This window comes from Arachis stenosperma, chromosome 4 (genome assembly GCF_014773155.1).
Source record: "Arachis stenosperma cultivar V10309 chromosome 4, arast.V10309.gnm1.PFL2, whole genome shotgun sequence".
In the NCBI taxonomy this organism is placed as follows: Eukaryota; Viridiplantae; Streptophyta; class Magnoliopsida; order Fabales; family Fabaceae; genus Arachis; species Arachis stenosperma.
The window spans coordinates 87,359,259-87,372,381 of NC_080380.1; the positions used below are offsets into that span (position 1 = coordinate 87,359,259).

The window sequence follows — 13,123 nt, forward strand, 5'->3', positions numbered from 1 at the left end:
TTCTTTGGTGAGCAAAGGAGGTTCGTTCTCCCAAGTCTCATTACCAAATAAGTTGTCATTTAGCTCCATGATTGCTCCAAGGTATTTAGCAACTTGCTCTTCAGTGACATACTCATCCTCTTCAGAGGAAGAATACTCATCAGAGCTCATGAATGGCAGAAGTAAATTTAATGGAATCTCTATGGTCTCAGTGTGAGCGTCAGATTCCCATGGTTCCTCATTAGGGAACTTATTGGAGGTCAGTGGACGTCCATTGAGGTCTTCCTCAGTGGTGTTCACTGCCTCTCCCTCCTATCCAAATTCGGCCATGTTGATGGCCTTGCACTCTCCTTTTGGGTTCTCTTCTCTATTGCTTGGAAGAGTACTAGGAGGGAGTTCAGTAATTTTCTTGCTCAGCTGACCCACTTGTGCCTCCAAGTTTCTAATGGAGGACCTTGTTTCAATCATGAAACTTTGAGTGGTTTTGATTAGATCAGAGACCATGGTTGCTAAGTCAGAGTAGTTCTGCTTAGAATTCTCTGTCTGTTGCTGAGAAGATGATGGAAAAGGCTTGCCATTGCTAAACCTGTTTCTTCCACCATTATTATTGTTGAAACCTTGTTGAGGTCTCTGTTGATCCTTCCATGAGAGATTTTGATGATTTCTCCATGAAGAATTATAGGTGTTTCCATAGGGTTCTCCCATGTAATTCACCTCTTCCATTGAAGGGTTCTCAGGATCATAAGCTTCTTCTTCAGATGAAGCGTCCTTAGTACTGCCTGGTGCAGCTTGCATTCCAGACAGACTTTGAGAAATCAAATTGACTTGTTGAGTCAATATCTTGTTCTGAGCCAATATGGCATTCAGAGTATCAATCTCAAGAACTCCTTTCTTCTGATTTGACCCATTGTTCACAGGATTCCTTTCAGAAGTGTACATGAATTGGTTATTTGCAACCATTTCAATTAGTTCTTGAGCTTCTGTAGGCGTCTTCTTCAGATGAAGAGATCCTCCAGCAGAGCTATCCAATGACATCTTGGATAGTTCAGAGAAACCATCATAGAAAATACCTATGATGCTCCATTCAGAAAGCATGTCAGAAGGACACTTTCTGATCAATTGTTTGTATCTCTCCCAAGCTTCATAGAGGGATTCTCCTTCCTTCTGTCTGAAGGTTTGGACTTCCACTCTAAGCTTACTCAATTTTTGAGGTGGAAAGAACTTTGCCAAGAAGGCATTGACTAGCTTTTTCCAAGAGTTCAGGCTTTCTTTAGGTTGTGAGTCCAACCATATCCTAGCTCTGTCTCTTACAGCAAAAGGGAATAGCATAAGTCTGTAGACCTCAGGGTCAACCCCATTAGTCTTGACAGTGTCACAGATTTGCAAGAATTCAGCTAAAAACTGATGAGGATCTTCCAATGGAAGTCCATGGAACTTGCAATTCTGTTGCATTAGAGAAACTAATTGAGACTTAAGCTCAAAGTTGTTTGCTCCAATGGCAGGGATAGAGATGCTTCTCCCATAGAAGTCGGGAGTAGGTGCAGTAAAGTCACCCAGCACCTTCCTTGCATTGTTGGCATTGTTGTTGTTTTCGGCTGCCATGTCTTCTTCTTTGAAGATTTCTGTTAGATCCTCTATAGAGAGCTGTGCCTTAGCTTCTCTTAGCTTTTGCTTCGAGGTCCTTTCAGGTTCAAGGTCAGCCTCAACAAGAATGCTTTTGTCTTTGCTCCTGCTCATATGAAAGAGAAGAGAACAAGAAAATATGGAATCCTCTATGTCACAGTATAGAGATTCCTTGAGGTGTCAGAGGAAAAGAAAAATAGAAGGAAGAAGTAGAGAATTCGAACTTATCAAGAAAGATGGAGTTCGAATTGTGCATTAAGGAATAGTGTTAGTCCATAGATAGAAGGATGTGAGAAGAGGGGAAGAAATTTTCAAAAATAAATTAAAAAGATTTTTTTAAAAAAAAACATTTTGAAAAAACACTAATTGATTTTCGAAAACCAAGAGTGGAAAAGAAATCAAGTGATTTTTGAAAAAGATTTTGAAATTAGAAATCAAAAAGATATAATTTAAAACTATTTTGAAAAAGATGTAATTAGAAGATATGATTGAAAAGTTATGGTTTTAAAAAGATGTGATTGAGAAGATATGATTTGAAAAACAAAAAAGATTTGATTTTAAAAATTAATGACTTGGCTAACAAGAAAAGATATGATTCAGACATTAAACCTTTCTCAACAGAAAAGGCAACATACTTGAAATGTTGAATCAAATCATTAATTGATAGCAAGTATCTTTGAAAAGGAAAGAAATTGATTTTGAAAAAGATTTGATTGAAAAGATATGATTTGAAAAAGATTTGATTTTGAAAAATTTTGAAAACCTGAAAAAATTTTGAGTTAAAAAACAGAATCTTCCCTCTTGTGCCATCCTGGCGTTAAAGCCCAGAATGGTATCCATTCTGGCGTTTAACGCCCAAAGCACTACCCTTTTGGGCGTTAAACGCCCAGCCAGGCACCCTGGCTAGCGTTTAAACGCCAGTTTGCCTTCCTCACTGGGCGTTTTGAACGCCCAGCTTTTTCTGTGTAATTCCTCTGCTGTATGTTCTGAATCTTCAATTTCCTGTATTATTGACTTGAAAAGACACAAATAAAAATTTTTTGGATTTTTAATAATGATGAATAATCAAAATGCAACTAAAATCAAATAACAATGCATGCAAGATACCAAACTTAGCAGTTTGTATACTACTGACACTAATAAAATGAGAATGCATATGAGAAACAACAAAACACTCAAGTTAAGAGAATTCAAAGATCAGAGCAATGAAATCATCAAGAACATCTTGAAGATCACTTAAGACACATGAATGAATGCAAGAAGAACAGAAACATGCAATTGACACCAAACTTAAAATGAGACACTAGACTCAACAAGAAACATGAGAATATTTTTGGTTTTTATGATTTTGTAATTTTTTTGGATTTTTCGAAAATTAAGTGGAAAAGAAAATAAAGGTATCAAAATTCTTAATGAGAATTCCAGGAATCATGCAATGTTAGTCTAAAGCTTCAGTCTAAAGGAATTAGACATGGCTAGCTAAGCTTCAGCAGGACATTGCATTCAAGAGCTAAATTGATGAGGATCAATCAGCTTTGGTGATGATAAGAACATCACCTTGAAACACTAGAATTCATTCTTAAGAACTCTGAAAAATACCTAATCTAAGCAACAAGATGAACCGTCAGTTGTCCAAACACAACAATCCCCGGCAACGGCGCCAAAAACTTGGTGCACGAAATTGTGATCATCAATGGCGCCATCAATATGGTACGCTCAATTGCAATCTCAATTCTTTATCACAACTTCGCACAACTAACCAGCAAGTGCACTGGGTCATCCAAGTAATAAACCTTACGCGAGTAAGGGTCGATCCCACGGAGATTGTTGGTATGAAGCAAGCTATGGTCACCTTGTAAATCTTAGTAAGGCAGATTCAAATGGTCATGAATGATTTATGAATAAAACATAAAACAAGAATAGAGATACTTATGTAATTCATTGGTGAGAACTTCAGACAAGCGAATGGAGATGCTTTGTCCCTTCCGTCTCTCTGCTTTCCTACTGTCTTCATCCAATCCTTCTTACTCCTTTCCATGGCAAGCTGTATGTTGGGCATCACCGTTGTCAGTGGCTACAATCCCATCCTCTCGGTGAAAATGTTCAACGCACCCTGTCACGGCACGGCTAATCATCTGTCGGTTCTCAATCAGGTTGGAATAGAATCCATTGATTCTTTTGCATCTGTCACTAACGCCCAGCCTTCAGGAGTTTGAAGCTCGTCACAGTCATTCAATCATTGAATCCTACTCAGAATACCACAGACAAGGTTTAGACCTTCCGGATTCTCTTGAATGCCGCCATCAATTCTAGCTTGTACCACGAAGATCCCGATTAAGGAATCCAAGAGATAAATATTCAAGCCTTGTTTGCTTGTAGAACGGGAGTGGTTGTCAGGCACGCGTTCATAAGTGAGAATGATGATGAGCGTCACATAATCATCACATTCATCAAGTTCTTGAGTGCGAATGAATATCTTGGAATAAGAACAAGCTGAATTGAATAGAAGAACAATAGTAATTGCATTAATACTCGAGGTACAGCAGAGCTCCACACCTTAATCTAGGGTGTGTAGAAACTCCACCGTTGAAAATACATAAGAACAAGGTCTAGGCATGGCCGAATGGCCAGCCTCCCAATGATCTAAGAACTAGGCGTCCAAAGATGATCCAAAGATCAAAAATGATCCAAAGATGAAAATACAATAGGAAAAGGTCCTATTTGTAGAGAACTAGTAGCCTAGGGTTTACAGAAATGAGTAAATGACATAAAAATCCACTTCCGGGCCCACTTGGTGTGTGCTTGGGCTGAGCATTGAAGCTTTCATGTGTAGAGACTTTTCTTGGAGTTAAACGCCAGCTTTTGTGCCAGTTTGGGCGTTTAACTCCCATTCTTGTGCCAGTTTCGGCATTTAACGCCGGGCAGTTTTGAGCTGATTTGGAACGCCGGTTTGGGCCATTAAATCTCGGACAAAGTATGGACTATTATACATTGCTGGAAAGCCCAGGATGTCTACTTTCCAACGCCGTTGAGAGCGCGCCAATTGGGCTTCTGTAGCTCTAGAAAATCCACTTCGAGTGCAGGGAGGTCAGAATCCAACAACATCTGCAGTCCTTTTCAGTCTCTAAATCAGATTTTTGCTCAGGTCCCTCAATTTCAGCCAGAAAATACCTAAAATCACAGAAAAATACACAAACTTATAGTAAAGTCCAGAAAAGTGAATTTTAACTAAAAACTAATAAAAATATACTAAAAACTAACTAAAACATACTAAAAACATACTAAAAATAATGCCAAAAACGTACAAATTATCCGCTCATCAGTGGACCCATTCTTTAATCTCCTTGTTCTTTATTTTTCTATTTTTCGAAAAATCATGCTTATGTTTATCTATGTTTGTGTCTTGTGATCATTAGTGTCTTAGTGTCTATGCCTTAAAGTTATGAATGTCCTATGAATCCATCACCTTTCTTAAATGAAAAATGTTCTTAATTGGAAAAGAGAAGAATTGCATGAATTTTGAATTTAATAACAGATTAATTATTTTGATGTGGTGGCAATACTTTTGTTTTCTGAATGTATGCTTAAACAGTGCATATGTCTTTTGAATTTGTTGTTCATGATTGGTTGGCTCTTGAAAGAATGATGAAAAAGGAGACATGTTACTGAGGATCTGAAAAATCATAAAAATGATTCTTGAAGCAAGAAAAAGCAGTGAATACAAAAAAAAAAAGAGAGAAGCGAAAGAAAAAAAAAAGAGAAAAAAAAAACGAAAAAAAAGGAGAAAAAGAAAAAGAAAGAAAAAGAAAGCATCAATAATATAAATTGAAGAAAGCAATTACCTATTAAATCTTGAGTCTTCCAACTCAAGGGTCTCCAAATATTAATCAACTCCAAGGCCAAAAGGAGAGAAATCTAAATTAAATTGAAAGCATCAATAATATAAATTGAAGAAAGCAATCATAAATCTGAAATACCTCAATTTGTATTAAATATAAAATCAAATCTAACATGGAAATTCATAGATTAAAGTAATAGAATAAATAAAAGTAGAAGAGAAACTAAATTAAAAGAACATTGAACCTGGAATTGGAAAGAAATAAACCTAAAACTAAGAGAAATCCTAAATCCTAAAACCTAGAGAGAGGAGAGGGTCTCTCTCTAAAAACTACATCTAAAACCTAAAGTTGTGTGAATGAGAAGTGTATGGATGAATGTATCTGATTCTGCCACTCTGCAGCTTCTATTCTATGTTTTTTGGACCAAAAACTGGGCCAAAAACAGCCCAGAAATTGCTGGAAATGTACAGCACGTGGCTCATGCGCGCGTACGCGCTAGGTGCGCGTGCGCGCCGATGGACTTTTCGCCAATGTGCCCGTAAGCGTGCTTTGCGCGTGCGCGCCCCTAAACGCCAGGTCAACTATGGCAAATTGTATATTGTTGCGAAGTCTCGGATGTTAGCTTTCCAACGCAACTGGAACCGCCTCATTTAGATCTCTGTAGCTCAAGGTATGATCGATTAAGTACAAAGCGGTCAGGGTTGACAGCTTTGCCGTTCCTTCAACTTCTTGTATTCCTTCCACTTTTGCATGCTTCCTTTCCATCCTCTACGCCATTCCTGTCCTGTAATATCTGAAAACACTTAACACACATATCAAGGCATTGAATGGTAATAAGAGAGGAGTAAAACCAGCTAAATTAAGACCAAAGAAACATATTTTCAATCATAGCTTAAAATCAGGAAGAAAAATGTAAAACATGCAAATTCTATGAATAAGTGTGAGAATAGTAGATAAAATCTACTCAATTAACACAAGATGTACCACGAAATAGTGGTGCATCACTTGAGTTTTGAGAAAGACTTATTGAATAAAAATTATTTATTTATAAATATATGAATTTTATTGAAATAAATTGAGTATAGTTTCAAGAAAAAATAAAAATTAATTGATGGTTTTGGGAAAAATATGACTCTAATTGAAAGAAAAGGTTTTATTTTAAAAACAGAAGAACCGTACCTGATTTACTTATTTTAATGAAGTTTTGGGTATTTGAAAATTAGTACAATATTATGAATAAATTATAAAGTAACCAGTAAAGACTGGGCATCTTTTATAGAAATTCAGAGTAATTTTTTTAAACTTCATCAATTTAACTAGAGTAAATTGCATAAGATGCCATTTTAATAAATTTAAATATATTTATGCACTTTTAGTCATGTGGACATATTTATGCTTTTTTTAAAAGTATTTATAAAGTTTAAGCATAACTTTGAAATATTCGAAAAAGTAATTCTAAAGTTAAATCTCATGATCCGCTCTATTTCAGTTGATATGTTATAGAGATTGTGGAATTTTGGATAAGAAATTATTATATCTTGAAAAGTATTTGATTATGTGATGAGATAATTACGGTTGGGAGTGCTACACAATGATTCTTCTTGTCATTGATTTATCCGATGAGTTGCTGAAGAGTGATATGGGCGCTATAGTCCAAGAGCGTGCGGGCGCTATAACCCAAGAGTGTATCGGGCATTATATCCCAAGGCAATGATAACGAGAGACGATGTCTGTAAGGATGTAATGTCGGGCGCGGGTCGAAAATCGACGGATGAGCTCATTACCTGCACTAAGACTAGACATGCATCATACTTGGTTGCGCATATCTCTTCTGTGTGTTGAATTCGTTCTTGTGGTTGTACGTTATGTTGCTGTTTGCTTTTGTTTGTTGTTTGTCCTAGATTTTATTGTTGTGGTCTGATTGATCTGGGACACGTGGCCGTTATATAAAAAGCAAATTAACTTGTTTCACCTCGTCCCTACTAAGAACTCGCTAGTTATTACCCCCTATCTTCCTACCCCTTTTCGGATGAAGACGAGTGTCATCTTCTATGAGCTTGAGCAGCCTTATGTGTACGAGAATCCTGTCCTTCACAGCTTCTATGTGGTGGCCACGAAGCCTCGAGTCTGTAAGTACGTAGTTAGAGATCATCCCTTTCAACACCCACTAGCTTCACCCTTCTTTGATCCGGACGCACCATATGCTTTTCCGCTATCATGGTTACATCCCGATTCTGTCCACTATCATTTTCATTACGTGCATGGGGGTCCTGTTCCAGCACAGCAGGATGGTCTAGCGGTGCCTGAGCCTGATCATGTCGTCGATGACTACATCCCTAAGTCTCATCCAGTAGGTTTGGATATGTTCTACTCGCTCCTCTGACCCTTTCACCATAGAGCTTATCGGGACTTTCGCCGCAACTTCTGGTCAGCCCTGAGTAGTTGAGCAAATTTTTTTGTAGTAGTACAGTTTTCGCAAGCGACATCAGTGATGGTAGTCTCCAAAGTACATCAGAGGTTATCGTTATTTCTGACGATGAGGACATTGAAGAGATAGAGAATGTGGATCTGGCTTTTAAGGACAATGAGGATCCTGAGATGGATATGGAGATTGTGGACTTGACTTTTGACAGCAATTAGGTAGCGACATCAGTATCTTCTTTTGACAGCTCTGCAGTTTAGTGTTTCTTTTGTCTTAGACTCTCACTTTTGTTTTTCAAGAAATTAGGTTAGAAGACTAAGTTAGTCTGGGCGTCAGATTAGGGAGCTTCCTATATACGCTAGTCCTCGGAAAATATATATATAACCACGAGAAAGTAACTATTCATCTTTTGGATATATATATATATATATATATATATATATATATATATATATATATATATATATATATATATATCCTGTTTGTGTATGTATCTGTTTATTTTTTTAGTTTACATAATTTCACGTTTTTTCTTATTTGTGATTTTTCTTTAAGGAAGGTTTTTCGTAAAAATCAAGTTCCGTTAACCCAATTATAGGCTTAATATTAATAATAATAGTCCCAATGTGGTTTCAAGTTGGTAACACTCAATGTTTCGATATGAATATGCCATACTGAAAATTGGGTCATTAAAGTATTTAATTTAAAAATTTTTATATATTACATGATTAATGATAAAATCTTAAAAATAAATAAAACTTATTACTTTAACAATAAATATATTATTATTATTGTTACTATTTGTTCTGGACCAAATTTCGAGGACCTCTATGGCCTTTGACAATCCGGCCTGACCAGTCCTGCCATTCAAATTTTTGAAAAAATACTCTAAATTCCAACAAACTCACTAACTCATGGAAGGTGGGACCCACCCTCATTTCTAAAGATAAGATAACAAAAGTTATCTATAAAAGGAGTGTTCAACTACTCTCTCTAGTATGATCAATTAAATTCACCTCATGCATTTGTTTCTTATTTTTCTAGCTTCTTGACTTAGGTGTTAGCGTCACACCATTTTGTCAGACTAATGGGTACCCGATCCACTCTGATCAGACAAGAGATTCTTAGTACCTTCACTTAACGTCGTGTACACTATTACATAATATAAAATATTTTAACTCTTTACAAAAATATTTAATCTAAAATTTTTATATATTTCATGATGAATGATAAAAAATTTAAAATAAATAAAATATAAGGTTAAGTACGATTTTAGTCTTTATGTTAGGAGTTGAAAATTTGTTTTGTCCCTAACTTTTTTCTACTTATAAAATCGTCCCTAAAATTTATCATAGTTTAAAAATCGTCCCACATAAATTTTTTATGTAGTTCATAATTAATGATAAAAAATTAAAAATAAATAAAATATATTATAGGAATAAATGTATTTTATATTATTATTTTTACTACTATAATAATATTAATAATATAAAATACATATTATTATTAATATAAGAAGTTTTAATTATTTTTAATATTTTTATTAATTAATATAAAAATTTTGAATTAAATATTTTTGTAACAAGTTAAAATATTAAAAATAAATTAAAACTATTACAATAATAACAAGTACATATTTATATTATTATTATTATTTTGAAACAATAAAATAATTATCACTAATTTATATATGTAAATAATTATTAAAATCAAATAAATTAAAACGTATGTTATTTAACTTTTTTAAAAGAGAAGAGTGTATATTTTATAAATAAAAAAATATCATTTAAACATTTCATAGGAAAAAAAATATCATTTTCTCTTATTTTTATTCTTAATTTTTAATTGCTTAGCTTCTTGTGTTCTGTTACCTAAAATATCTAGGTCTCTAATATTTTGAAGTGTATGTTTGATGTTTTGGTGTGATTAATTACATGTATTAAATAATCTCTGATATAACTACGCCACATCAAGCAGTCACTATTAAAAAATAACTTTTAAAATTTTAAAAAAATTAAAATTAGATTAAATATTCAAAATTGATGAAAGCCTAAATTCTCAAACCAAAATTTGAGATAACATTTAAAAGTGAGATAATATATAATGAACATAAAAATGAAAAGCCAAGATTAACATACACAAAAAAATTTTAAATCATCCAATTAAACATCTAAATTTTAACATTAGAAAAACATCTAGAACATCTAAAAACTAAAAATAATATTTAAAAGTGAAATAACATATAATGTAGTTTTAAGAATTTCAAATTAGAGTATAACCAAGACCAAATAAAAAATAAAACAAAATAAACAAGCTAAGCATATTTAGAATCCAACCACTACTAGAAAATTCACTGTTATCAACGGGCTTATTGATGACTACATCATTGAAAATTTATTTTATTGACGACTAAGATGCCAGTAAATGGGATTTGTCTTTAATAAGTTCAAGTGTTTTGAATTTTTTAATGTGCACAATAAATTATTTATGAATATGACCCATATAGAATTTAATAATAATAATAATTATTTTACATTCACCCCAAGTATTTTTTAAATTCATGAGGGATAAGAGAATCTTAATTTCTTTACTTGTAATCTCATTGTCTCTCTATCCACTAAACCACCACAATCTACTGTATGCTTCTCTGGTCCTGTCGTCGCCGTGCATCTCAGCACTCGCTGCTAGTCTCAGTCCCTCTCCCGGCGTCATTTTTATCTTCTCTCTCTCTTCTCAAGCCAGCACCTTGTTCTCTCATTCATTTTCAATATCTCTCTTTTCTCTTCGTATCGTTCGTCTTCAGCCTCAGAGTGGTGGTGTGGGTCTCAGAGAGTCAGCATTGTAGTCAACGCCGTTGTGCTCCATCTCCCTCTTTATTGCTCTACTTCCAGAATTCTAATTGAGCCTTAGCCTCAGGAATATTTTTGTTCTATTTATGTTTATGTTCAGTTTTTTTGTATGAATTTGCTTCATTGGTTTCATTTAATTATTTTTTTATTCTATTTATGTGTTTGTTCGAATTTTTTTGGTTTTGTTTATAAGTGTTAAAATATTTTGAATTCTATTTTCATGGTTCTATTTTCAAATTCTGTGTTTATGATTTTGTTTGTGATTTTCAAATTTTGTTTTTATTCTGTTTTGTTTTGCTACTACAGTTTAATTTTTTTTATTGTTTGTAAATTCAGTAGTTAGTACTATGATTCTATTTGCAAATTCAGTGGTCACTACTGATTTGTTGGTTAGTTTTGATTATTTGATTATGAATTCTAATTAAAGGATGCTAAATATATTTGCAACGGCCAGAAATTTAAAGCAGCACTTAGTAGCTACATCGTACACTGAAGGCAAGAACAGAACATTTTTGTTGCTAGAGTTTTTATTTTGGCATGTTGAACATACTTTGTGAGGCAAGAAAAGATTCTTTATTGGTTGGTATAGCATAAACCCATCACAAGCTGGAATCATTGAGAAGGCTATAGAATAATGTGGATGCATGGAACATAATAAAAAGAAAGGCATCCAAATTTATTGAATTCAACGATACACATAACATCAAAAATAACCAATTCAACATAATAAAAATTGAAAAATAGAGCAGAAAAAATCTAAGTTCACTAATAACAAAATTGAACTCTTTAGCTCAAATAAAATGAAATTATTCAATAAAAATAACAATTGAGACATTCTTTCATCCATTTTTTAGTACATCAAAAGACTAGCAACCATCAATCTACACCGAGCTTCCACTTTGCAACTGGCTAGCTAATTGAATTTAGTTACAATTAAAATAAGATGCACAAACAACATACATAATCAATCCTCTAACTCGATTAATCAAAGGAACAATCAATCCACCTCTGATAGGTATTAAATTAAATTTTTATTTAGGAAAAGAAATAGTGACAACTATATTTCTTTTCAAGAATGACACAAGGATTTTGTTCCCATTTATACATAATCATGTATGGCGGGTTCATCACTCGCTCAATTGGATCCTCCGTGATCAGATCCAAAAATAGTTTGCCTGCTCATGTTGACTCGTTGCACCAACCGTACCAAGGCTTGAATCTGACATTGGTGGTCAGAACCCAGGCTCCAGCTGTGCCAAAAGTTTATTAGTAGAATGAAACAAAAATATGCCAAAAGGTTTCATGACCACCTGCTCTCAATCTCCATTGGTTAATGAAAGTTCACTCTTGATTATGATGCCTCTATTGTCACCAGGACTTAACTTAGACTCACCAAATTAGAAGTTTAATAGACCTAAACCATACAAAAGTAAAAATAAGCCAATAAGTCAAAATGAGAGAATCCTGAACCAAGCTTAATGCTCATGCATTTAGTTATTTTTCTTAATTCTATGAATAATAAGAAGCATTTGGGATAAAATGGTAGATTGATATATTAAATGATAAGTGGGGACATATTTCAAGAGTAGTGAACTTTCAAATTTCCCTAGCAAGTGTCTAAGGAGTTGACCAAAATAGTTTTGCTGTCATATTTTTCTGTTCAGATTTAACTATTGAAACAAGGCAGGTAGGTAACCATAAAAATTTATGATTTATTCTAGCACAAAGGAGGAAAATTCTAAACTAAAGATAGGAATAAAGAAGCTTATCTCCTTAATTTTCCAGCAAAACAATGAACCAAAAGACCTCCACATGATGGACTTTGGCTTCCTCAGTGGAATCAAGTTAAAACATCGATTGAAGTATTGTTTTAAGTTAACATCATATTTGTTAGCAACTACCTCCAGTTTTCGCTAAAATAATTATATATTTTAGTATGATGCTACATTGGAAGGAGTACAATTTAGTTAATTAAGAAGTTTGAGAAAAATCACAATAAAGTAATTAATGTCTTCTACAAACAATAGAATCATAATGAAAAAAATAACAAAATTGCAGCCCATGAAGCCCCCTTTGATATCCACATAATCAGAAATTGAATGCAAGTACTATGTAAATTCTTATTGTAATCCTTCTTCCAGTAATATAGCATGAAATTTTCAGAATTAAATTTTTGCACACAAAATTATTTTCATACAATCTGCAATTGTGATTTTGTTGAATTTGCTTTTCATATTATAGTCATTACAGTCTTGAATGTAGTTCTATTGAGATCTGACAAGTGATTTCTCAGAAATTGGCATTGTAAAAATTCTTACGAAATTCGAGGAGGAGCTTGAAACCACTAGCGGGGCGTCAATGACCACAGTAACCCATGGTTATCTTGATCCGTGTCTTCTTGTCACCTAAGC

General features: G+C 33.9%; 1 non-coding gene across 1 annotated transcript; it reads left to right on the forward strand.

Annotated features, from left to right (window-relative positions):
- Positions 1–1,068: 1,068 nt before the first annotated feature.
- On the forward strand, positions 1,069–1,176 carry LOC130977643 (small nucleolar RNA R71). Its single transcript, XR_009085328.1, has one exon. It is a non-coding gene; the product is annotated as a small nucleolar RNA R71 (small nucleolar RNA).
- Positions 1,177–13,123: the final 11,947 nt, after the last annotated feature.